The sequence below is a fragment of the Parasteatoda tepidariorum genome, chromosome 7 (assembly GCF_043381705.1).
Source record: "Parasteatoda tepidariorum isolate YZ-2023 chromosome 7, CAS_Ptep_4.0, whole genome shotgun sequence".
Lineage (NCBI taxonomy): Eukaryota > Metazoa > Arthropoda > Arachnida > Araneae > Theridiidae > Parasteatoda > Parasteatoda tepidariorum.
The window spans coordinates 88,739,586-88,766,984 of record NC_092210.1 but is presented as its reverse complement, the minus strand read 5'-3'; the positions used below and the strand labels follow the sequence as shown (position 1 = coordinate 88,766,984).

The 27,399-nt window shown below is 28.8% G+C and overlaps 1 protein-coding gene across 2 annotated transcripts in view; it reads right to left on the bottom strand.

Annotated features, from left to right (window-relative positions):
- LOC107451619 (beta-1,4-glucuronyltransferase 1) overlaps window positions 1-22,162 on the bottom strand; it is a 73,111-nt gene extending 50,949 nt beyond the window's left edge. For both annotated transcript variants that reach the window (XM_043051963.2, XM_043051962.2), the window contains exon 1: window positions 22,025-22,162. The gene's annotated coding sequence lies outside the window, so the exon portion shown is untranslated. The remainder of the gene's footprint in view (window positions 1-22,024) is intronic.
- Window positions 22,163-27,399: the final 5,237 nt, after the last annotated feature.

The following is a 27,399-nucleotide window of genomic DNA, read 5'->3' as shown; positions in this document are numbered from 1 at the left end:
AGAGAGGGGATGAATAACGGACCCTATTTGCGCAAATTCACAAAAGCGGACCCTGGTTGAAAGAATGTGATTTAACGTTTATTTTATATTCACAAATTACGAGTAATTGTTTCACAATTTTACAAAAACGGACCTTTCACAAAATGTCTGAACACACCCCTGGTTACAGAGTTAAAAAAAAAAAAAAGAAGAAGAAGTTTAATAAAACAGTTTTCAACTATGTCGCTTTAAACTTAAGTCAACTAAGCTCTCTATTTACTTCAAATTCGTAATTTTTAACATCAGTTAATTAATAATAGTGTAAGAAAATTTTTTAAATTGACCATCAAAACTTTGATTGATTTAACAAAACAGCAAATAAATCATAAATTTATCGAGAAAAACGAACTTTTATTGTAGGAAAGGGAGAAAAAAAAGTAGGAAAAACAAATAATTCTTTGGGTCAGAAATATCGATCGTTGGACCTGTCGCTTCCGGCTTCATAAAATTGGAGTAGAGAGAGAGAACATAAGGAGGAGACTTCATAACAGTAGAATACAAATTCACGTACATTGAACTAAAGGAAAAAGAAGATGGTGGAAAAAAGAAATTTATTGACAGAACTGTCGAACATTAAAAAAGATTTCTGATTTATGTTTTTCAGAATATCAATATCTAGCCTGAACTATATTTTTCTTCAATTTTATACATAAAAAAATGTTTGCAAGATAAATAATAAAACATAAGTTGAGAGCAGAGTATCTGAAGAATGATTTCATCTACAACATCCGGAAGTTTACCAAATTACCAGGAGTCTGTCCAGACATTTTGTGAAAGGTCCGTTTTTGCAAAATTGTGAAAAAATTACTGGTAATTTGTGAATATAAAATAAACGTTATGTCAAATTCTTTCAACCAGGGTCCTGCTTTTGTGAATTTGTGCAAATAGGGTCCTGTTATTGCAAAAAAACTTTTTCAAGGAGTTTTTAAATTGTAAATAGATTCAAGATTATGCTCAACACTGTAAATTTATAATTAAAAAAATTTAATTTTCAAAAATAAACAGCTCTTACTGCTACTAAATTAGAGATGTAACATACAAATATTTGGTATTTAGCCTATACTGCCTGAAAGCAGAATATTCACTTCGGATGAATAAAGGAAGAAGTGTTTGCTGAAGACAAAACTTAGTTCGTTTACATCTGTCTTTCTTGTTTTCTGCGCTGGGAAGAGTTTATTCGATTAACAAAACAATAATGAAGCCAAACAAATTTGTGAAGGGTCTGATAAAAAGATAAATTATTTTGTGAAGGGTCCGTTTTTATGAAAAAATACTTTGTGAAGGGTCCGTTAACAGACCCCTGATTACATAAAGCCAGGATTTCATTTCAAAATTAGCTAAGCAATATTCAGCTGTAAAGGCATAAAATTAACCCTCTCAATGGATGAATTTTTCTTTCGAGTAAATAAAAAATATTTAGATACGCCAGAAACCCTTTTATGTAGTATCTCAGTATTGTGGTACGTACATTAATTCATTTTTGGAAATTTTTGTCGTGTATAGTCGAAAATGTGTGCCCTCGTTTGATGGCAAATGCTTTTGTGGAATATTTAATCAATATAATTTTAAACGTGGAAAAACTGAATATTCAATCTCCATTTATAAGAAGATATAAAATAACACTGTATACTCTTAAGATAAATAAAAAAATTAATTTTCACTGTTCTCTCTTGAATCATCCATTGCCTTCCAAAGAGATCACATTCTTTTAGCTATCTCGCATCCTGCCATCTGGTGTGGTTTCCAAGAACTTATTATATAATAGTTGTCGAACAGCCAATCCAATTTTGGAGTTTACGACTGCTAATGTTCAACTCCGTAGCCTCGTAGTTTTGAACGCAATCCAGGGAACAAGGGAACGCCTGAATCAAGTAATGGGAGAAATTTGACTTAGTGGAAGATTTTTTGATAGAACAAATACAGATTTGCTTTGCGTTACATGACGAGGAAAACCATGAAAACCTGCTACGGTAGCCTGACGGCAAGGGGACTGTGACCCATGATCCGTCTACCACTGAGAATATAAAATGTCAGCATTGTGGTTGGTTGGAGGAAAACCACGAAAACTTCCTACTGTCAGCCTAACAGCAAAACTCTAACCCATGATCCGTCTATCATTAAGAATATTTTACGTCAGCATTGTGGTTGGTGCGAGCAGGGTTGTGGTATTCGTATTCGACCAGCCATCGTTGGGATTCGAACCGGGTTAACCTCATTGGGAGGCGAGCGCTCTATCCCCTGAGTCATTATGGCTCTCAAGAACTGTTTGGAGTTTCCAAATGCATACGCTTAACTTTGTATGTAGAGCTAGAAATGATTTAGAGCTATTGGTACAAGAGCTAGAAATGACTATACTACGCCAGTCACTAAGTTAAGGAATAGCTCTTTTTTAAAGTAATGAATTTATTAGCCCTATTCTCTTGAAAAAGAATTTTATGTCATCAAGCAAGGATATGAAAGAACAGGATTAAAGTTGCCAAAAAATTTGTTGATAAATATTTTAATCATCTGCAGTCAGTTAAAGTTTGATTAATAAATAACTTTAAAAGTTCACCGACCTTTAAGACAAATAAGAGAAAAATAACACGATTCGTGAATTTAAGAAATATTTGCATCAATATGGATTTCTAGTTAAAAATTATTTTTTTTAAAACATTAAATATGAAAGTTTCTCTTTATTATTATTTTCATTGGTATTCTAATTTAAACCAAGGAAGCAATCGAGGTACTTCATAAGCAAGGCAATCTAGAAGCTCTCAGTTTAAAAAAATAAACATTTTTTTTGAAAAAACAATTTTCTGCAAAATCATAACAGCTTATAAAATTTTAAACGCCGAACTTATTAAATATCAAAAAAAAAAAAAAAAAAAAAAAAAAAAAAAAAAAAAAAAAAAAANAAAAAAAAAAAAAAAAAAACACTGGAATGACAAAATATTCCATTTCTTTCTAGAGCAAATTTTTCATACCAAGTACAATTATGTAAAGCATTATTTCAATCTTCTTCTTATGATTATAACGCATGATTATAAATAAAAAGAATTGGAGGAACTGCACTTTCGAGCGTGGTGTGAAACAAAAACAATTTTTTTTAAAACTCAATCAAAATAATGGAAATTTTTTTTTTATAGTTCTTAGTTTACAAGCATATGCATCAGAATAATGAAAGAAAACATCAGTGACTTTTTCTGTTTCATGCACCACTGAATACTTGCATAATAAAGCCATCTGGTCATCTCCAACGAATAAGTATAGTCATAAACCCTACTCGTAAATAAGAGTTCAAAAACTACTGACAGCAAAATTCAATTTAATTTCAATACCTTTTTATGATGGGCTACTTTTTACAGGAAGTTAAAAATAAAATCAACACAAAAGAAAGGAAAATGCTAATCATATTTCTATACATATAATCTAATACATATTTCAATTCACGAAGAACTAATTAATTCACTTGAAAAGTTACGACATTGTTATACGTTCCTCAAACGAAGATAATCATGCGAATTATTCTTTTTTTTTTTTTCAAAGATAGTATAGTATCATCTCCTATCAGCCTTGTAGTTTTCTTTACTCCAAGAATAAATCTGGAGGAAATGTTTTGGACGTAAATCATATCCTCATATGTTTCAGCTTATTTTATAATTTATTTGTTCTTCAAGGATTAACGTAGATTCTCAATTAATTAAGTCCGAAAATTATTAAAATAAGAAGACTCTACGAAAAAAGTTTTGTTTAATTTTTTTTTTCTTTTAACTTCGACTCTTTTATCTTTTATAATTCCAAAATGGCCAAATGTAACCATTCAGTTACAAAAATAACCGGCACTGGTAAAAAATTGGAGCTATTTCCATGTTTTATATTTTTTAACATATCTCTGAAATAAATGGTGTGAATTTTGGGCACAACTTTAAAGGTCGTTCACCATAAGATAATTTCAAGCAACAAATAAAACAAAACAAAAATTTTTGTTATTAATTTTATAATGAGCAAAAATGTTTCAAGCCAGTTGCTGAAAACTATGACAATAGTTGCCTAAATAAGAACAAAAATTCAAAAAAAATATGACTAAAATTTCATTAAAGTATTTAATTGTCATATAGTCATATTTGATTTAATTGTCATAGATCCATTTAGTCAAGTCGGTGGCTAAATAATTTTTATATAAACGTAAATGTTCTAGCACTAAGTTCATATATCAAAACATTTAGTATATTTGCAGAAAAATAATTACTAGAATTCATTCAAAAAAATACCTTTTCATTAAAAAAACATACTTTTTCTAAAAAAATTTCCCTTTTAAATTCACGCATATAATATCGTATTAAAAATGGGCTTTTTTTAAAAATCATTTTAGCAGTCACTATCACTTAAAATCACTTAGCAATTTTGCAGCAATAACCACTAAAAAGGCGATCGAGAAACGAATAGACTTACAATGGAATCTGTGCAAATTGTACAAATTAAAAAGTGATGACTCATATTTGCCATTTAAAATTTTCAAAGTTTTTTTTATTGTTTAAGAAAAAAATTCAGTGTGTTCAGAAGCTCTTGCAGGCCGCAAGTTTTCAACCCAATTTATGCTAAAAAAACATCACTAGGAGTACAGATAAGTCTCCCTATAGTCTCCTTTTCCTGATAATAGTTGCCCTTTTAACCTTTTCAGGTAAAAAAAAAGTTGTCATAGTTGCCTTATACCGAAAATAGTTACAAATAGTTGCATTTTAGTCGCCAACCCAGTAAACTGTTTAATGAAGAATTAATTATGATAAATAACAAAACTCTTTTATTTTTGAAAATGGGAAGCTCCATCAAAATATAAATTAATCTTCATTTTTAACACACATAGTTTTACTAAATAATTAATTTCGAAAACGGCTCGGAGGATGCCGGGCCCCACAGAACACCTCCATCCATCAAAAAATCAAAAGTACGAGTGTTATGTATACATTAGAATACTTTTCACCAAGGAAAGCTAAAGGGAATTCATGTATAAGCTATATATTGCCAAGGCTCTTTTTTCTTAGTCTTTCGCATTCGATCGTTTTGACGGAAAGAGCGAGAAATAATAAAGAATTTTAATGGAATCAAAACATTTAACAACCATGTAACGGTTTTCAAATAGTATGCTAATATGGAAGGCAGACGTAGAAAGAATCTTTGAAAGTAGATTTTATTCTTCACTCAGTTAAAGGTTGTGGTATTAAAACATTACGCGTCATAGTGATTTTTATTTATTGAGAATAGGATTAAATAAGATAATTTAGTTTTTAAATGTTAGAAAATATGTAACGCAGATTTTTGCATGACTGTAAAAAATTGACTCAAAAAGTATTTTAGGATGAATATAATTTGAATTTTAAACACGTTTAGTTTTTGAGTATCAAAATACTAAAGAAAAGGATCAAGTTGGGAGGAAAAAACTTACAAAAACAAGGTCTGATTAAATGTACAGAAAAAAGAATGAAATTAAAATTAAGAATTGAAATTTTTTGTAACAAATTTTCCTAAGGTATGCGAGCTCTTTCTAATTTTTTTTTTTTTTTTTTTTTTTTTAAAGCTTAAAGAGCTATTTATTTGCCCTTTCCAGCGTTTATACCCCTCTGTTAAAGGGCAAGCAACCAAAAAGTTTGCCTTAAGCATTCCCACTCAGCATTGTAAGTCTCTGTTTGAAGGTCACGGCACTGTAAGCCTCTGTTTGAAGGTCACTGTTTATTCAATAAAATTAACATTCCTATTATTAAAAAAAAAAATTTAAAAAAAAACCGTATTACCAGCATCGATTATTTAACGCATTTAAGATGTCATCTTCGTATCATTAAGATTAAATCTTAGTACACGATTAACCGATGATAAGACTAAAAGTTATTAAAGTTAATTCATTTCCTTAAATGATCATTCGTTAACTTAATTAATTTGTCAACTGTACCATGTTTCATAAAAAGAACGGGTGGCCATTTTTTCTTTTTAAGACAAAAAGAATTTCGTCGAATCAATTGACATTTTGATTCGAATAAAAATTTGCAGTAATTTTAAATAAAATAATTATAAAACTTGATCATTTTAATTTTAAAAAATGAAAGTATATCTCAAAAAAAGATCTTATTTAAAATCATTTGCTGAGAATAGTTATATTATAACGATTTTTTTTTATCAGATCTACATAAAAACACCTAAAAATAATTTCGAATTTATTTGTTTTAGTTGCGTTGATTTTAATCGAACTATTTTCATAATTTTTTAAATTACATACTAAACGGCATAGAAAGTAAACTTCTATGAATTCTAGAAATTTTGCAAGTTATAGATTTTTGAACAAAACAATTATAGAAGATTTTAAAACTTTTCTGAAGGACCAGATTTCCTTGCTTAAATTTTAAATTGCGCATATTTTATTAAAATAGGCTTAATTGAATACACATGAAAAATGGAGATATTAGGGAGTGCTTAACAGAATTGCTTTAAAATTATGCTTTTCTTTCCAACATTTTTTTCTATCATAAAGAGTTGTCTGTTTCTTTTTTAGAGATTTAACAATAGGACAATGTATTTCAGTTTATAAAATATTGATGTATACAAATTAAGGGCAGAATACTGTGTGTCAAAAATAAATAGAATAGTGAAACTTTGTTGATTCAGCATTAAAAGGAGGAAAGGAAATTATTATGAATCACTAATGCACAATGAAATTCTAAACCTATTAACGAGAACTTACAAACACAGCTGTTTCTTGTTATAATTTAGATCAGATTTACATAAAGTCGATGATCCAAGTCTAAAACGGCTCTTTAAATTTATAAAGAAAAATTTTTTGATAATGATTTACTAGTTCACTCCGATAAGAAATTAATTACTTAATATTTATAGGAATATAATATAATATATATTTATAAGCCTTCTTAAACTTCAAATTGGCATTACATTACATTAGTTCAATTTTAAATAGATTTCTTTGAAACTTAAAACAACATTTATATTACTTTTGCAATTTCCATATAACGTCAGATTATTCGCCTTTTTTATAGTTTTGATAATTTAAATCATAAATCTTGACTTATAATGCATTTTCCTTTCAATATGTTAATAATTCTATTAGGGATGTAACGAATGATTTAACCGAATACCGAATATTCGGTCAAAAAAAAAATTGACCGAAAAGCAAAACAAAAAAATCGAACTTTATTTTTGAAAGAAAACTTTAAAGCTAAACATACTTTTAGTTATACATAACATACATTCAGTTTTCCAATCACCGTATTTTTAAGAAAAAAGTGAAGATTAAAATCTAATAAAGACCCTCTTAATTGCCGCGTAATAATAAAAACATCCATACAAACATAAATTTTTAACATAGGTGAAAAAAAAACTATTTTTGTCATCAGTGTTGCTTAGTTAAATGTGGTACTAAATACTACTAATATTGCCATTATAATTGCCATGGTAATGAAAACTTTTAACACCAATATAAGTGCCTAACATGAGTACTGTGGTAATATGTTTTTTACAAATCTTTTAAGGACTTAAAAGTATGATCATACTACACATCCATGACACGTAATACGCAACCTTTATCTTCTTTTTTTATTTCTTGCATATTCCGGTTGGCTTCATACTAATAGATTAACAATAATATGAGTTAAAGAGTTCAACTCACCGAAAGAATGAATAACTAGGCGTTCAGTAACATTTAACCTGTGATATTCAGAATTAACCACCATTTTCCCAGTTAAAAACTTCAAATTAATTTTATAAGTTCTTGTTGAGTTGTTTATTTAAGCTTATTGAAACACGCTTTAAAATCAAAAGTAATAAAATATGTAATACATGGTTTCATATACTTTTTAGACTTCTATTTAAGTTTTGTGGTTTCAAGTGCCTTTTAAAACAATTTCGGTGGCGTCTTTTCCATACATTGCTCAATTTTTAACGTTGATTTTACTTGTGATAACCCAATAAAGGAAAAATGAGATATATTCTTCATAAAAACATGCGATATAACTAATTTTTGATTGATTAAAGCTGCAAGCTTTCAAATCACTCATTCTATTCATTCTATATTCTATATTATCAATTCATTCTATATTCTATATTATCAAATACTATGGAAATATCTTTTTTTGGGATGGAACACACAAACCTTGGACTCGGTGGAAGCATGTTGAATTTGAAGAAGAGCCTCAGAGCTCATATAAATCTTGATAGGCTAAATTAAGCCTTACCTATTGAAACGCAGAGCTATAAGCGATAAGCAGAGAGCTCGCCGCACTTAACTATACTCAATACTCAATAAATATGCGTATTCTTATTCATTCAAATGGCGATTCAATTTCAAGGCCTTTAAATGTATTGAAGTCTAATACTAAGACATTTTTACACCAACTTTTATTAATAATAATTTATTGTAAACATCTTTTTTTATCACGAATTTTAAATTCATTAACTTGAAATTGTCCTGAATAAATTACATGTTTGAGTTTACACATGTAAGTTTTAGATTAGTTAAATCTCCACTCTTTAGTCTAAATATTAAGAAAAGAACAGTTTTTAAAAACAAAAACCTTTCATCTAGGCCTAAATCAGCTAAATAAAGCCGGTTGGAAATCTAGAGTCCATTTTAACTAACAATTAAGCGCGTCAAATATCTCATGACAGAGATGGAAATAATTTTAATATTTATGCTGTCTATACTATACTGAAAAGTCCCGAACTTACATTTACTTTCATTTGTGTGATTTGAAGAATGCCGGTTAAATTTTAGATTATTGCTAAAATTCAATATATGAATGCCGGTTGTATGAACTTTGGCACTATTGTGGACATATCTTGAAAATAGTTAAAATTTAAGTCAAAGTACTTGCACTTGCGCAAATCCACAGATAACAATTAGACAGCGAAGAAACTTTGTAAATATATTGGTCATCATTGATTAAGAAATTGGGATTAGAGGAGGGGTTGAATAATTAGAATATTTTAAAACAATATTGCCTGGTAAGACCTAAAGTTTGTATGTTGAACAAGATAGTCACCTACTTCAGCCAGTAGACTATAAAAAATTATTTTATAGAATATCATAAAAATATACTGAAGCAATTAATATTAACGATGCTGTTTGGTTCATTTTTCTACTATCCTTTTTTCTCTAGATATTTAAATTTGAAATCAAACTGCTCCTCGCTGGNATATAATATAATATATAAGCCTTCTTAAACTTCAAATTGCGTAATAATATTCTTTCAATTTTCAATAGATTTCTTTGAAACTTAAAACAATATTTATATTACTTTCGTAATTTTCATATAACGTCAGATTATTTGCCCTTTTTTTATAGTTTTGATAATTTAAATCATAAATCTTGACTTATAATGCATTTTCCTTTCAATATTTAAATAGTTCTATTAGGGATGTAACGAATAATGATTTAACCGAATACCGAATATTCGGCCAAAAAAAATTGACCGAATAGCAAAATTTTTTTTTTAAAAAAATCAGTGGTAAATATTATTTTTTATAGAGAAAAAGTTTAGTCGTTATTGAAAAATAATCAAAACTTATTATCTGTATGGGGTAACGGGAAAAAAAACTTTTAATAGAAATGCTTAGGATAATAAAGATAATTAGATATTATCTTTAGATATTATATTAGATATTATTAGATATTACATTTAGAATATTTAAGATAAAAAAGCTGACTAATAGCTATTAAAAAAACTAAAGTTGTAAAGTTGAAGAATGAAAAAAAAATGTGCTCTTAATTCGTAAAACAAAACTTTGATGCTAAAAATATTTTCCGGCGAAAAAAAATTATCCGTGAAACATTAAAAGAGATAATGTCTATTAAATATGCAGAGCTATCATGAAAATGCCTATAAAAACAAAAGATTTTATACAAAAGCAAAATATAAAAAATAAAAAACGAACTTTTTTTTTTGAAAGAAAACTTTAAAGCTAAACATAGTTTTAGTTATACATAACATACATTCAGTTTTCCAATCACCGTATTTTTAAGAAAAAAGTGAAGATTAAAATCTAATAGAGACCCTCTTAATTGCCGCGTAATAATAAAAACATCCATAAAAACATAAATTTTTAACATAAGTAAAAAAAAAACTATTTTTGTCATCAGTGTTGCTTAATTAAATGAGGTACTAAATACTACTAATAATGCCATTATAATTGCCATGGTAATGAAAACTTTTAACACCAATATAAGTTCCTAACATAGATACTGTGGTAATGTTTTTTACAAACCTTAAGACTTAAAAGTATCATCATACTTCACATTCATGATATCTAATACGAAACCATTATATTTTTTTTTGTTTGTTGCATATTCCGATTGGCTTCATACTAATAGATTAACAATAATGTGACTAAAAGAGATCTACTCACCGAAAGAACGAGTAACTATGCGTTCAGTAAGATTTAACCTGTGATATTCAGAATTAACCACGATTTTCCCAGTTAAAAACTTCAAATTAATTTTATAAGTTCCTGTTGAGTTCTTTATTTAAGCTTATTGAAACACGTTTTAAAAGCGAAAAATTAATATATGAAACACATGGTTTCATATACCTCATAGACTTCGGTTTAAGTTTCTTGGTTTCAGGTGCCTTTTAAAACAATTTCGGTGGCATCTTTTCCAAAAGTTGCTTAATTTTTAACGTTGATTTTACTTGTGATAACCCAACAAAGGAAAACTGAGATATATTCTTCATAAAAATCTCCGATATAACTAATTTTTGATTTATTAAAACTGCAATCGTTAAAATCACTCATTTTATTTATAATTTATCAAATACTATGGAAATATCTTTTTTGGGGATGGAACACACAAACCTGTTGTCAAAAAGAATTTCAAAATAGACAAATTAGTCGTGTCTTCGAACTTATTTGCGCCAAAATTGGTACAGATTGGTTCAGAATTGTAGATTTTTATCAGGTACAAACATATTCACAAACATATATCTAAACATTATGTTTTATTAGTATAGATGTTATAATATACATTTCCAAAAAAAGGCACTAATTGTAAAAAATAAACTTTTTGTAATTTTTTTTTTTGGTATAAAAATTATTTTTGACATATATTTTGGTAATTTTACAAGAGAGAAAATATTTAAATATTTGTACGTACCTTATTATACATTTTTTCAAAGATTATCGCTATGTGGGGTAAGTTTGTGCGTTATGGCTTAAAATATCGTAGAAATGATTTATTAAAAAAATATTGATGTTAACTAAATAATGACAAACAAGAAAATAAACTATGATAACCAAAAAAATCAATAATCACAGCAACCAAACTATTTAAGAAATCTTAGCGCTTAAACTTAGACAATGAAAATATTTGCCGTATTTTTCAACATCAAATTTTAAAAAACTTATAAAATAAAAATTACTTAAAAAATTTGCATTTAAGACCTGGCTACTTAACTCCATTTCCCCGAACTTGTTCCAATAGAATTTTAATGAGTATAATGATACAAAATATTCCATAAATGATTGATTAATAAAAGATTTTCTAGAAAGCTATCAGAACTCCAAGATAATCTTGCCTCCTTTTCATTTGCAAATAAATCAAATCCATCACAATCAATCTTCCCCTACCATTCAATAACAAAATATTTCAACGAGAAAATTAAAGTAACTTAATTAATTTCCATAATTGGACGAATCACGCATGCGCTCTGTGACATCTTTTACATTCATCTTTCCAAACGAATCAAAATTAAAGACACGAATCAAATCTGTTAGGAGTGAAGAAAAAAAAAGTTCGAATAAAAGAAAGGTACAATACAATTTTAAGAGGAGAGGGAAAAAAAGCGACGAGTATCTTTTAAGATACCTTTAGATGAACTATATAATGGTTAAGATATCGTAAAGAATTCATATCAAAACTTTTTTTTTATTGCGAAATTGTAGTTGCACGATGCATATAATTTTCGCAGACGACATTCTGCTGAAAAGAAAGTAATTGGAAATTTTTGTTATTGTTTTATTGCCTCAAGCAATTTATTAAGAAAAATTCGTTGAGTTAATGCCCAAAATAGCAGTGTTATTGATTCTAATAACTACGACTTCTAAGAAGTGGTAATAACAATAAAATATAGTAATGATTATAATCGAAAAGGTAATAATTGAAACTACATTAGGTCACTCCCCTACTAAGAAACAGAATAATGTACTATAGACAAATCAAAGCATCATATTTCGTTATTTAGAGCCAATCAAGTATTTTAATAACATGGAGAAATAACATAATAACATTAAATAACATTTATTTTTTCAAATAAACTCGTTTGTCATTTAACCCCTCAAAAAGCATAGCACAAACTTTATTATGTCTGATGTCTTACTTAGTAATATATTTTTAAATTATTCATTATAACCTTTTTATTCCTCACTCGAAATGTTGAGCATTTTTTCAAGAAATCTAAGTTTATTCTCTTTACTAAGAATTTATTCAAAGGCAACCTTATACTGCACTAATAACGTGAATTCATAATATTTATGCAATTAATTATAAAATTTAGGACTTAGAAACTCATAATTAAAAAACTACTGGATTAAAGCATTCGATTTTCGCAATACAAACGAATCAGATCACTAGAGTACCAGTTTTTAAAGAATTCTTTTCTAAAAATTGCTTTAAAAATTCATTTAAAACTACTGTAGTTTTTAAGGACTTAATAAGCGGACTTTGGAGTACACTTCCAATGGATTCCATCACACGTTGGAATCAAAGGTAACGAGATGGCGGACTCACTGGCTAAAGATGCTTCTTTGAAACCTAGCCAGATCTACCTTCCACTTTCAACGAGGTCTTTGCAGAGTGCAAAAAAATGTTTATGGACCTCTGGAGGGTTCCTCCTCCGCATAGTTGGTATTTCAGAAAACGACCTGGAAGTGCCTTGCTTTTTGAGGGACCTAGAAGCCAGCAGACTTGTTTATCTCGCTTTGCAAGTGGTCACTTGAGGTGTCTCTCGTATGTTCAGGGGCAAAAGACTTTTGGACTTTGCACTAAATGTAGGACTGCTCAGGTTTCGCCCGAGCATATTCTAAACTGTATCGATTTTAACATCGACGAGGTTTTTTCAAAACCTCATCTGTTTTTAGACTTCCTGGACATTTTTGGACTTATGGAATTGGTCTAATTAGGATGGACCTCTTGGGGATTAGAAACAACAACAGGAATTAATATTACAGTCTTATTGCACAATATGTTTTAGTTTTCGAAACAGTTTATTTTCTGGTTAGCACATATAATTTATGCCAAATATGTTTCATTAAATTCTACCCGGAAGTTGTCGCGTTAATTCTGCACTATATTCAAAGAAGCACACTTTGGGGTTTTGTCCTACAAACCAAATTCAGTAAATATTACCAAAACAAATAATTATTCGCATAAAAGGTTTTGTAGGGTAAAAGGCTCTGAACTCGAAAATTTAATTTATTGTTTGAGTAGTGCCTAAATTGTTTTTAAAAGAAAACACGTTCATACAAATTAAAAGGGTGGAATGATAGCAGCAGAAACTGAGATGTACTGGTGGCGGATTGAGACAACAAGAGTATCCTCTGCTCAATAGGAACAGGGTTCAAAACCCATGTAGGCCAGAATATTATTTTAGAAATTTTTATCAATTTATTTTGCGCTGATTTTCTTATTTAATTCGAGATGAGGGCGGGCAGTAAAGATATCTACTTCATTTTATATTTTATATTATAACCGTCGTTGAACTGCTGACCCAATTTTTCGGGTTTACGACTACTAATGTTCAACTCCGTAGCCTTGTAATGTTGAACCCAATCCAGAAGACAAGGTAACTCCCGAGTCAAGTATTGGGAGAAATTTGCCTTCGTGTAGGATTTTTTGACGGAACTAATTAGCATTTGTGTTACATGGCGAGGAGAACCACGAAAATTTCCCAGGATTAGTCCAACGACATGGGGACTCCAACCCATGATCCGTCTATTACTGAGAATATTTTACGTCAGCACAGTGGTCGGTATAAGCCGGATGCGGAATTCGCATCGACCAGCCATCGCTGAGATACGAACCCGGTTCACCTCATTCTTATTAAGCACTGAATAAAAATGGAATCATCTAAGCAGGAACTGCAAGTCAAATGCAACCACCAGATGCGTGTACTTTTGTTTTGGACCCCGTATGCAGAGGATCAAAATTGCGATGGCATGTCTTCGGATCATCCTCAGGGATGTTTCCCAGACCGTCGCCAATAGCCCATTATGCAGCTCTAGTGCGACGTAAATGAACTACAGTATCATTAACCACTGTTTTGGAAATTTATAATATGTCGAATCTATAAAATTATCAGGCTATATTATTTGACGACAGCAGATCTTTTGAATAGCGTTCATTGCTCTTAACCAATTTTCCTTAGAAACATTCAGAGGTAAAAAATCTGGATATGAAGAGAATCATATCATACAATGTCATTCATAATTGTGTTTTTTTTTAAAAGCAGATGTTCTATTAAAGAATTTATAAAATGATCTAATGATTACTGAGATAGATATTTTCAAGTATAATTAACAAAACTATTGGTTATTTGAAATAGCAACAAAAAATATGTAAACTTAAGAACATTTTTTAAAAAAAAACGTCTATGTCAAAACTTCGAAGCTGCGACTTTTTTAAATAAAAATTGAAATTTTCTTGAACGATGCTTTTGAATGAAATAAATCGTTGAACACATGTTCAATAGTAAAATGTTTTTTCGGGAACCATTCAAAATAACATTCAGCGTCACTTCGATTAACATTCATTTTCGATTCAGAATAATCCTTTGTCCTTGTTGGATCAAATAATATAAAAATGCATTTAAGTTAACCATTACACTTTCAATATGATTTCTACCCCCCCCCCAACACGCCTGCTACGGTCTATGTGAATAATTGGTTATTATTAATACTAACCGGTCAACTTTAATAACAATCAAATAAGCCGGTTAAAGTGAATAATTTTAGCAAATTTATCACATTAACCGGTTATTATTAATAATAACCAATGAAGTTTGATCAATGTCGTTCTTTCGCGGTTATATTGGGGACAGTTCCGTATCGTGATCTGCCACGCCAACTACAATCGCCAAGGCGCCAAATTGATTTTAAAAACAGGAGAAAAAAATTTTAAAAAACTAGTTGTTTTCGAGGGGGGGGGGGCGACGAGTTAGACCCTCCAAGTTGGTCCCTTACTGTGATGTTTTTTTTTAAAGCTTTTTAAGGGCAGCAGCCCTGAAGTTGCCAAGATTTGGTGATTATTCTGCCACAGATTACGATACGAAAATACTCCCTTTTTATTTCTCATTTGGACCAAAAAAAGAGTTTATTATTTTTGACCCGTTAGTATTAATAATAACCGTATTTATCACTTTAACCGTAACGCATATAACAAAGAGGCACGCCCATGCTTTATAAACCGCTTAATCACATTGACCAAACTTCATTGGTAATTATTAATAATAACCGGTTAACGTGAATAATTTGCGATGATTCTCACTTTGACCAAAAGAAGCGGTTATTATTAATATTGACCAGTTAATATTAATAATAACCAGATTTATTACTTCAATCGTAACAGATACATTCCTACAACCAGTTAAAAGAGTTACGTGTTTAAAGGTTTTAACTGATATATCAATAAGTTAAACCTTTTACACAGAATTTTTATTGAACATATTTTTTTTTTTACTTTTGCCATTATTTTGTATTAATTTATGTCATAATAAAAGAAAAGTATTATATCCATCATTTTAATAAAGTATGGTTATGAAATACAGTATAAATCATCAGTTACAGTATAAATCATCAGTGTCTTTTTTTGTAAAATTTTCCAAACACGGCACCTCCAAACAATAATTTTTTTCAAATTTGTAATTGTTTGTAGTTATTTAGATCTAAGAAAAACAGTTATTCAAGATTCAAATTTTCATAATTTACAAAATCAATTATTGATAAATATTTTGAATATGAATGAAAACAAATTTTTCAAGATACTTTTTTTTTTAGATTTTAGTACAAATATAATTACGATATACTAACAAATTATTTTAGTAAATATTATACTGTTTTTTTTATAACTGAAAAATACCAAAATATATTTTTGCTTGCAATTAGAGCGTCAGGAAAAAAATATAAAAATGGGGCACAGGTGTTCCATCTGCGTTAAAAGAGTTTGAAGGTTTTAACTGTCATTTCAATAAATTAACGTTAAAAGTTAACATATTGACCGTAAAAACATTTGACTTTTGTGAAATATAATTTTAGCTCACATTTACCTAAGAAACTATTAGGATACACACATTTGTTAGAAAAACTAATATTTTTAAGAATTTAACGAAATATGCTAAAAAGTAATATTTTAAAAAATTAAACGAGTTTATTAAAAGATATTATAGCAGGAACAACACATAACAGGCTATCGTAACAGGCTATCAAGTATAGAAATTAAGTATTAATAAGTAATCAAGTATTACAATTAAAGACTATTTTAATGATATTGAAGGATATATAAAACGTGAAGAATGTCAGGTGGTAAAACACACCTTTTTATTATAATGACATTGCTTCTTGTATCTTAAATAACAATGAATTGTGTACATGCATCAATGTTTGGCATACTTCTAGCCTTTTTCACATTGCTTCCGTCGGCCTGCAAAAAAATAGCAAGAAAATAGTTTTTCGGAGATAATATTTCTAATTTTAAGGCTTTGTTCTTTTTTCAGTTTTTAATAAAATAATGGAAAATTTAATTAGAAAAAGTTAATATCATAGTTAATTTAAACGTCCTTGTAGGGGAACAAAAGGAATAGAAAAAAGCTGAAAAAGAATTTAGTGAAAAAAAAATCATCAAATGATTATAATAGAAATAATCATAATCAAAATTGAAGAAAAAACAGCTTTGGAATACAAATTATATGACTCAAGAAAAAGAAATGAATGAAAAGCAATTTTACTCGCTAACAACAACCTTATATGATTATAAAAGTTCAAATAGAACACGGATTTTATTTATTTGTACCTTTATATTAAGTGTCAATATAAGTAAAATTTCAATATAAATGTGAAGATTTTATAACTGGCAACGTCTTAATCTCTCTTAATTGTTTTGTTTTTTTATTGATACATTAATTATCAACTCGAGAGAAATAAATAAAAAAATTTATGACAGTAAATAAATTGTCAAAGGAGAAAAAAAGAGAGAGAGAAATTCTCAAAAAAGCTATTAAAATTGCAATGACTGTCAAACAAATTGAAACTTATACAATTACTCAAATTAGATCAAAAATTAGGATGACTGTAGAAGGTTATGTAGAAGGTAATTTATTAGATGTTAAAAAAAGAAATTTTATTTATCGAATGTTAATTTTTTTCCACCCTATTCCCTGTGTATTTTTCGACACAATTTCCTAATTTTAAATTTTTAAGCCTTGTAGATTTTTCGCCAGCAAAATGTAATGTTAAGTTGAAAACCCAAAACAGTAGAGGCGGCAGTAGGTTTCAATATTCTAATAGAGGTATGGAACATACATGAATATGTACCAATATATAACGAAAGACAAAACATCTGCGATTATTGTTTTTTTTTCTTTTTTTATAAACATTTTACAATTAAACATATGCTAAGAGTCACTTTAAATGCAAGGATAGCTAATAAAAATTTATGCATTTCTTTCTAAATCAAAAACTTTTAAGAGCCGCCTTTATTACGAGTGCATTTGGTTTTGCTACGCAGAAACTATAAGGCCTTACCCTACATTTTGGGTGCATACAAAATTGTACAAAAAGTAGGATGAAACAATTTTTTTTAATAAATTAGCAGCTCAAGAATTATTAAAATTTATAATGAAAAATAAATAAACAAATGCTAAGGAGTGCTGAAATTTGAGGAATTAAAAGAGCATTGTTGTTGATATACTGCACACTCAGTTTTTTTTTTTTTTCGAAATTAAAAATTTAACTTTAATTTCTTTTTCACGATATTTTCCAACTTTTTGCTTTTAATAATGGACATATTATCTCTTATTGCACCAAAAGGAGAAACATGCATTCATTTTTTAAAATTTTATTTTATAAGCTATGTCTTCTTTCTTGACGCTGAACATTAAAAGAGAGAGGGGGTTACCATAGTATAGCCAAGATTTAAAACAATCATTTAGCAAATAAAAATGTTTCTGTGTACCCTACATTTTGGTGCATAAAAAATCGTACAAAAAGTAGGATGAAACATATTTTTTTAATACATTATTAGTTCAAGAATTATTAACATTTACAATGAAAAATAAATAGACAAATGTTGATGCGTGTTGAAATTTGAGGAATTAAAAGAACATTGTTGTTGATATACTTCACACTCAGTTTTTTTTCGAAATTAAAAATTTAACTTTCGAATGTCTTTTTCACGATTTTTTCTAACTTTTCGCTTTAAACAATGGACATACTATACTGTCTCTTATTGCACCAAAAGGATAAACATGCATTCATTTTTTAAAATTTAATTTTATAGGCTATGTCTTCTTTCTTGAAGTTGAACGTAAAATGAGAAAGGGGTTACCATGCATAGCCAAAATTTACAACAATCATTAACTTTCAACTGATTTAGTAAATAAAAAATGTTTCTGTGATTATTATTAGTAAAATAAAGGGTTTGAGATATTAATAGATACTTATTGTATAAATTTCATTGCCAAGTGAAAATGGCAAAGGTGTTTGTTTAAAAAACAAAGAAATCGAGAATGAAGATTCAAAAAACATTAAATAATTTTAAAAAATTGGTAAAATATTACATTTCAAGCAAGAAAACGACATTATTTTAAATTAATGCTATTAATGCTGTTTGCAGACAAGGGAAATATTAAAATATTTGTAAATAAAATTCTCAAAAAAAAGTATATTTTGAGACACGAAATAGTAATCCTTGCAAAACAAAGACGGGTAGTATTAAGCTTTAGACGAGTTAAGTTTTAGAAACTATGACAAGCGTCAACAGTAAGTTTTTCTGCACATCACACACAATCCAAGGGAAAAAAAGATAAAAAGATAAGAACCCCGTAGCCAATGGGTAAACTAAAGAGGTTTTCGTTCTATTCCCAAAAATATAAATTAAATTGTAAATCGCTTAACTAGATTCAAAAACTAGTCCTTAGGTGTTTTTTATCAACAATGTTTTCTAAGAATTGACAGGTTTCCTTCACAATTGAAAAAACCGAGGAAAACCCATCCGGAAGAAAGAGGTTTTTTCAAGAAGAATTATTTAATATGAAAACCCTTCTTCAAACAGTTAAAAATTGCAATCTAGTTTAATTGATATTAATTTATAAACCACTTAATATATAATTATTAAATAATTAAAAATATACAATTGGAAAGAGAAATATATTTAATGAATTTCTAAAGAAATTAAAATAGCTGAAGTTATATTTTATGAAAATGTGTATAGTAAAACTTTATTTTATAAACAATTGTTATTACTAGCATTAATTTTATTATCAATTACTGATAAATATGAATACTCTGATTCTTAAATAATATGATAAAAGGATTTTAACAATCTATATGAAAATAATTATTTATTTTAAGCAAATATATGTGCAGGGGTCTGTCCAGATATTTTGTGAAAGGTCCGTTTTTCGTGAAATTGTGAAAAAAATTACTCACATTCTTTCAACCAGGGTCCGCTTTTATGAATTTGTGCAAATAGGGTCCGTTATTGCAAAAAAAAAAACTTTTTCAAGGAGTTTTTAAATTGTCAATAGATACAAGATTATGCTCAGCCTGTGAAATTATAATGAGAAGAATTAAATTTTGAAAATAAACAGCAATTGCTCTTTTAAATTAGAGATATAACATACAAATATTTGGCATTTAGCCTATACTGCTGAACGCAGAGTATTAATTTCGGACGAAGACAAAACTTAATTCGTTTACATCCATCTTTCTTGTTTTCTGCCCTGGAAAGGGTTTATTCGATTAACAAAATAATAATGAAGATAAACAAATTTGTGAAGGGTCCGATTAAAAGAAAAATCATTTTGTGAAGGGTCCGTTTTTAAGTTAAAATATTTTGTGAAGAGTCCGTTTTTATGAAAAGATATTTTGTGAAGGGTCCGTTAACGGACCCAAATTTCTTTTAAACAGACCCCTGATGTGTAAAACGTTTTTTTGGTATTCTAAATAAAATTTTACTCGTTTAAATTTAAGCTTTTATTATATTACTTATTGCTACACAAATTCTTGTGGTCATTTTTAGTTATGCTGTTTCATCTAATTTCTTCTGTTTTATTCCGTTTCTCCCAGTTTTTTTAAGATTCTTTCAGTGTTCCTTTTCAGGACACTATACCAACAATGTTTCTAAGTTAAATTCAAAATAACAAAAAAGGAGATGGATGTAATGTTCGTGAATAACAATAAAAATATAACATATAATAATGAATACATTTGGGGTTTTTAGAAAAATTAGTCTTTCTCAATGAATAAATAGCAAACAATCATGGGAGTTGGAGAGAGAAAAGTGAACATAGGCGGAGCTTTTGTGTATATTATATAATCATTAATTATTATGAAATATTTACATCTATGTTAATTAAATTAAGTGGCAGGAATCTACAAGAGCAATCTACAACAGTGAACAGTGAATAAAAACAGAAAAATTTTTTTTCACTTTATATTCGCACATCATATCGTATTCGCATTTTTTTATATTTAACATTTCTTTCGATTTTTATTCTTTAAATATACCAGAAAAAGAATTTTCACGTAATTTTTTTTTTTTTTTTTTTTTTACATTTACATAAAAAAAACTCTTTGAACGAATTTTTCTTTTCATATCTCATGCCGGAATTTATTAACGTAAAATAATAGAACACAGAGCCGATGTTTGTTTTTGTTGCATGTTGTTTTTAACACTCCGAATAAATAAAAGCTTGAAAATAACCTTATACACTCTTGAATCATTCTAAATATATAAATAAAATAAAGCAGATTGTAGAAAAATATCATAATAAAAATTATTAAAAAAAAATTTAAACTTTAATATTTATAAAATTATCAATTAAATTAAACAGCTTATGTAAAAAATTACCCATAAAAAATTATGAAAAAATATCAATATCCGCCTGAGATCTAAATGAAACAGTCTGAAAAACTTCACTACAAAACACTTGTTTACATGACGAAGTTTATTCAATGGAACAAAAAAAAACAGCTTCACTGCTCAGCAAAAGAGAAAAAATAAGAATATGTTCATTTTCCTCAAAATCAAATGTAAGAGAATTAGAGTTCAAGAAAAATGGGTTGTTAATAAAATCGTTTGCTTAAAAATCCGCAGTCTTTTTATTTTCAAAAGAGTAATTTTTTTTAAATGCATTGAAATTATTTTCATCTTAAATGCTTTGATAAATATTGCTTATGCTTTTAAATTAAGATGAGACTATCTAAATTAAATTAAATTACTCAACAATCAAAACTCTTATAAACAATTATTTATTTTGAAATCGCAAACGATGGTTGAATATTAGGTCAAACACTATTTTAAGTTCTTTTTATGAAAGTTTCATTCTTACTATTACAAATTTAATTTTTACAAAATAACGACACTCTCTGCTTTTTCGCTTTAGTTGAATATAGGGTATAAACAACTCGCAAACAAACAGTTGAATATATGATAAAAACAAAATATATAAATATTCTAACTACAAAAATTTCCGAAAATAAAAAGGGCACTATGAAAAACATAAGAAAATTTCTATTTTATCATCGATATATATTCTTTTTATTACGTCCTGATACTGGCAATAAACCATCGAGAATACAGGATGAATAAATGATCTTTAAGAGATGATTCGGAGATGAGTAGTGTGTGAGACGAAAACTCAGACGCTGCAGCACAAGTTCGATTAACTGCAATCGTAATCCTTTCTTCCAGGATACACGTTATAAAAGCACGTACAAATTACAGTAATAAACTTACCGTTTTCAAATCCCTCTGACAACAAACAGACCGTCACTCAAACAAGCACACACCTTCTCTGGCGATATTCTCTGTTATTATGCCGCATTTTAGGATCTTGCTTTCTCTTCATCGTTCGAATGGAAGAGTACGTCGATTTGGCGCAGTTATCGCCCTTCATTTTATTTCTTTTTCTCATTGGTTGAAAACGGCAGATGCTAATATCTTTTTTTCTTCGCACGAAATGATTTCGTACTAATCATGTGCAAAATATTCTCTTCTTAATTCTAAATAGAATTCTGTAATTTTCTTTTGTTTATTTTCAATCTAACTAACTACATTTATCGTTCTTATGATTCTTGTTGTTTATTCTTACTTGAAAAACAGCATTTTATCCAGTCGCCAAATAAACGAATTTAAATTCTTGTAACCATAATTTGCAAAATGTTAAAAAAATTAATAAATTTAACATAAGCTCAAAAAGAAAATTTCCTCACCGTTAATAATTATATAAAAAATAAGAGAATTTAAAATCATGTAAAAATAATTAACAAACTGAATTGAATTAATTTAAGAAGAAAATTTCATTTTTATACTTAAATCTGTTTTTATAAAACACATTCAGTGTTTTTATTTTTAAAAAAAACAATGATCTAACAAACTGTGCTAGTGTCCATATTTTATAAGTCAACAATAAGATCAAGTTGTAAAACAGAGTTCATTATTTTAAAATTTAGATAAGTTTCTTGTTGGTGAGAACTGGTGTAAAACAAATTCTAGTCTCTATAATAGTTTAAAATGTTAGACAACTTAGAGTGTAATTTATTAGATAACATATATAATTTTAAAAGGCTTTAAGAAATAATATTAGTAAAAAGGCATTTTAACCTATATCCTTTTATTCTAAGCACAAAATAGGATAAAATAAATTTTTAATCATCACTTTTTAGGTAAAAAAAAAAAAAAAGGAAAGAAATTGTAAAAAAACTGAGGGGCTTTCTTGCCACATTGCATTTCTTCAAATTACTCATTTACGATTCTGTTTTTACGTTAGCTTTTTGATTAAAAATTTTATTAAATAAGATAAATTTTTCATTAAATCTCTGGAGATAAAAACAGAAATAATCAAATTGTGAGATTTATATTCGACACAGCCATATTCAGAATTATAATAATCTTAAAATAAACTATGATATGTAGTATTAAAAATTCATATATTCCATCAGTTTCTTAATAATATTTAGGCATGACGTATCTGACAGTGAAGAATTTTAATTCAAGGGAACCTTGGTAATAAGAAAATAATCAGAGATGACTCAGAATTCATTGAAAAAGTTATAAACAGATTTGGACAGCAAACAAGACGATTACAATTCTTGTTCGATTAAACAATTTTTTAATTGTTATGTATCAATAATTACTTAATTATTTGTTTTTGAATAAAAATATTTTTATTGAAAAATTTTATAAAAAAATTGTTTTTCTGTATCCCTTTAAATTTTTTTTTTAAAAAAAAGCTAGGGGGTTGCAAGTGCACCCTCTTGCACCCCGCTGCCGGCGCCCTTGTGCGCTTATGATAAACCGAACTTTTATTAATTTTATTGTACTTTGATGATCAATATTCAAAGAAAAANAAATCGCTCATCATTTATTAAATATGATTAATTTTTAATTAAATCTCTGGAGATAAAAACAGAAATAATAAAACTGTGAGATTTACATTCGACACAACCATATTCAGAATTATAATAATCTTAAAATAAATTATGATATGTAGTATTAAAAATTCATATATTCCATCAGTTTCTTAATAATATTTAGGCATGACGTATCTGACAGTGAAGAATTTTAATTCAGGGGAACCTTGGTAATAAGAAAAGAATCAGAGATGACTCAGAATTCATTGAAAAAGTTATAAACAGATTTGGACAGCAAACAAGACGATTACAATTCTTGTTCGATTAAACAATTTTTTAATTGTTATGTATCAATAATTACTAAATTATTTGTTTTTGAATAAAAATATTTTAATAAAAAATTTTATAAAAAAATTGTTTTTCCGTATTTCTTTAAACTGTTTTTTAAAAAAAAGCTAGGGGGTTGCAAGTGCACCCTCTTGCACCCCGCTGCCGGCGCCCTTGTGCGCTTATGATAAACCGAACTTTTATTAATTTTATTGTACTTTGATGATCAATATTCAAAGAAAAACCTTCTGTATCATACATAGACGTTTCACCTATGTCGCGTAATAATTGGCGAAATCACATAATTTCTTTAACAGCTGCTGTTATGTATTCTGATGATGTGGTTGATGTTAATACAGAAGATTGTCTACTAGTACAACATGTGATGGCCCCACTTGATAACAAGTTATTATATCCAATGGTAGATTTTCTGGTATCTATGTCACCAATAAAATCAGCCACAGAATAAGCTGCAAGATGAGGATTTTCTTATTTTACCATATCCTGAATGTGATGGCAACACTTGATAACCCATTAATATATCCAATGGTAGATTTTCTGGTATCTATGTCACCAGCAATATCAGCCACAGAATAAGCTGCAAGATGAGGATTTTCCGGTATCTATGTCACCAGCAAAATCAGCCACAGAATAAGCTACAAGATGAGGATTTTCTTATTTTATCATATCCTGAATGTGATGGCAACACTTGGTAACACGTTAATATATCCAATGGTAGATTTTCTGGTATCTATGTCACCAGCAATATCAGCCACAGAAAAAAACTGCAAGATGAGGATTTTCCGGTATCTATGTCACCAGCAAAATCAGCCACAGAATAAGCTACAAGATGAGGATTTTCTTATTTTATCATATCCTGAATGTGATGGCAACACTTGGTAACACGTTAATATATCGAATGGTAGATTTTCTGGTATCTATGTCACCAGCAATATCAGCCACAGAATAAGCTGCAAGATGAGGATTTTCTGGTATCTATGTCACCAGCAATATCAGCCACAGAATAAGCTGCAAGATGAGGATTTTCTTATTTTATCATATCCTGAATGTGATGGCAACACTTGGTAACACATTAATATATCGAATGGTAGATTTTCTGGTATCTATGTCACCAGCAATATCAGCCACAGAATAAGCTGTAAGATGAGGATTTTCCTATTTTACCATATCCTGAATACCGTGATGTGGAGTTGCTTTTAAATATTTCATAACTATTTTGACATTATTCCCGTGCGCACTTGACTATAGCTTTTTTAAAACCAACTAACAAGATCTACAGCATATGCAGTATCAGGACGTGTGGTACTTGAAGAAATAATAGCGATCCAATAGCTTCACGATAAGGTACACAAATTGCTTCTGAAATTATATCAGGCTCAGATGATAAAATAACATTGGGATCTACTGGAACATTAATTCGATAACAATCCTCAAGATTGAATTGCTCAAAAATTTTCTTAGTATAGGCTTATGAGTGAATAAAAATTGAATCATCTTTGCTTTGGTTAATCTCTATTTCTACAAAATAACCTGATCTACAAATAATAGTTTCAAATGTGAAGTATGTGAATCTACCTAGTATGTGAATCTCTGCGTTCTAGTATTTTTTAAATATAACATTTCTGGAAACTTTCACAGCTTCTGGAATCGGATCAAAGAGTCGATAATTTGTAGAATTACTCTCATATCCAACAAAAATTGTTTTGAAATAGCTTTTGTGAAAAATTTTTGCGCAGTTGGTCAGGTACATGAAGATATGTCTCGGAGCCGAAATTTTGCAAGTGCTTTAGTGACATCTGTTGAGCAGCTCATATGGAGTTGATCCTGAAGTCTGACCAGTCAGTGCACCATTAATAATACGAACAGCTGTGTTAACTGCTTCAGTCAATAAAAACAATGGTAGATTTTTACTATGTACTATTAATCTTGCTTTTACCATTATTGTTCTCATGTTTCTTTCAGCTCTTTCTTTCTGCTCGACAGGGAAAGAAGCTGTGGTTTCAAGTTCAATGCCTTTTTCTTGAATGAAATCGCTAAAACCACGTTTCATATATTCTCTTTCATTATCGGTTCTCGTCGCTTTTACTTTTGCAGACATTGTATTTTCCCTTAGAGAAACAAAGTTTTTTTAAATAATCTAATGTATTACATTTATGTTTTAAAAATGCAACCTAAACATATCCTCTAAAATCGTCTTTAAATATTATACAATAATTTGCACCACCTACTGATGTTGTTAAGGTTGGACCACACAAGTCACTGAGGATTTAGCTCACCTGGTTTGCAACTTTGTATTCTGTATGGCTAAAAGATATTTTATGTTGTTTGCCATATTGACAACCCTCACAATCAAATTTATCAGATTCAGAAAAAAAATTTATTTTGCAAGAATTCCCTTTTCACTTAGTTGTTCTAGAGCTTTGAGATTGATGTGTCCTGCTCACTCAAGTCATATTTTAATGTTGTCAATGGGGGCTTCATTAGCTACATTAATACCAATGTCAGATAAATAATTAGGTACATTTTGATTATAGTTTTTTGATTTAGCTAGATTTATTCCATCAATTTACGTTTGGTTCCAGTAAAGTTGGTACCACAATCCCTATATATGTCATAACATTTACCCATGCGAGAAATGAATCTTTTAAGAAAGGCGATGAAAGCATTTGCAGACAAATAGGTCACTAATTCTAGGTGTATAGCTCTTGTAGTGAAACAAACAAAGAGAGCTACATATGCTTTAAATGATTTAGAACCTCTTCCTTAATTGATTTAATTTGGAAATGGCCTTCGTAATCTACTCCACATCGCAAAAATGCGGATACTGGGGTAATTCGAGAAGATGGCAAATCGCTCATCATTTGATTGGCTATAGAAGCTCTTAATTTACTACATTTTCTAATTATGTGTCTTAAGACATCTCTATCACCTACGATCCAATACATTTCCTGAATAGAAGATTGCACAAATTGTGGACCAGCATGCAAGAGATGTTCATAAATATGTCTAACAATGAGATCAGTTAGCATGTACCATTTTGGCAATAAAATAGGGTGTTTGTGGCCGTATGCGAGAAGTAAATATCGCAAGTGAATACGTCTGCTCCCAAGAGGATGTCTATTGGACCTGGTTGAATGCAATCTATATCTACTAGTGGAAGATGTTTAAATGCAGTTAAAGCTGTCACATCCACTTTGAGTAAAGGTTACAAGTGTAATTTTAGGAATAATTAATGCCTCAACAGAAATACACGCATTTTTATAAAAAGTTGATGATATTTCTAACTGAACGGAACCTGCAACCTTACCTATTTTTTGGGAACTCAAACCATCTACGTTAATATTTACTTTAGAACGTTTTATTTGTAATAAATTTAAGCAATTTTCTCTAATGAATGTGCCATGACAGGCA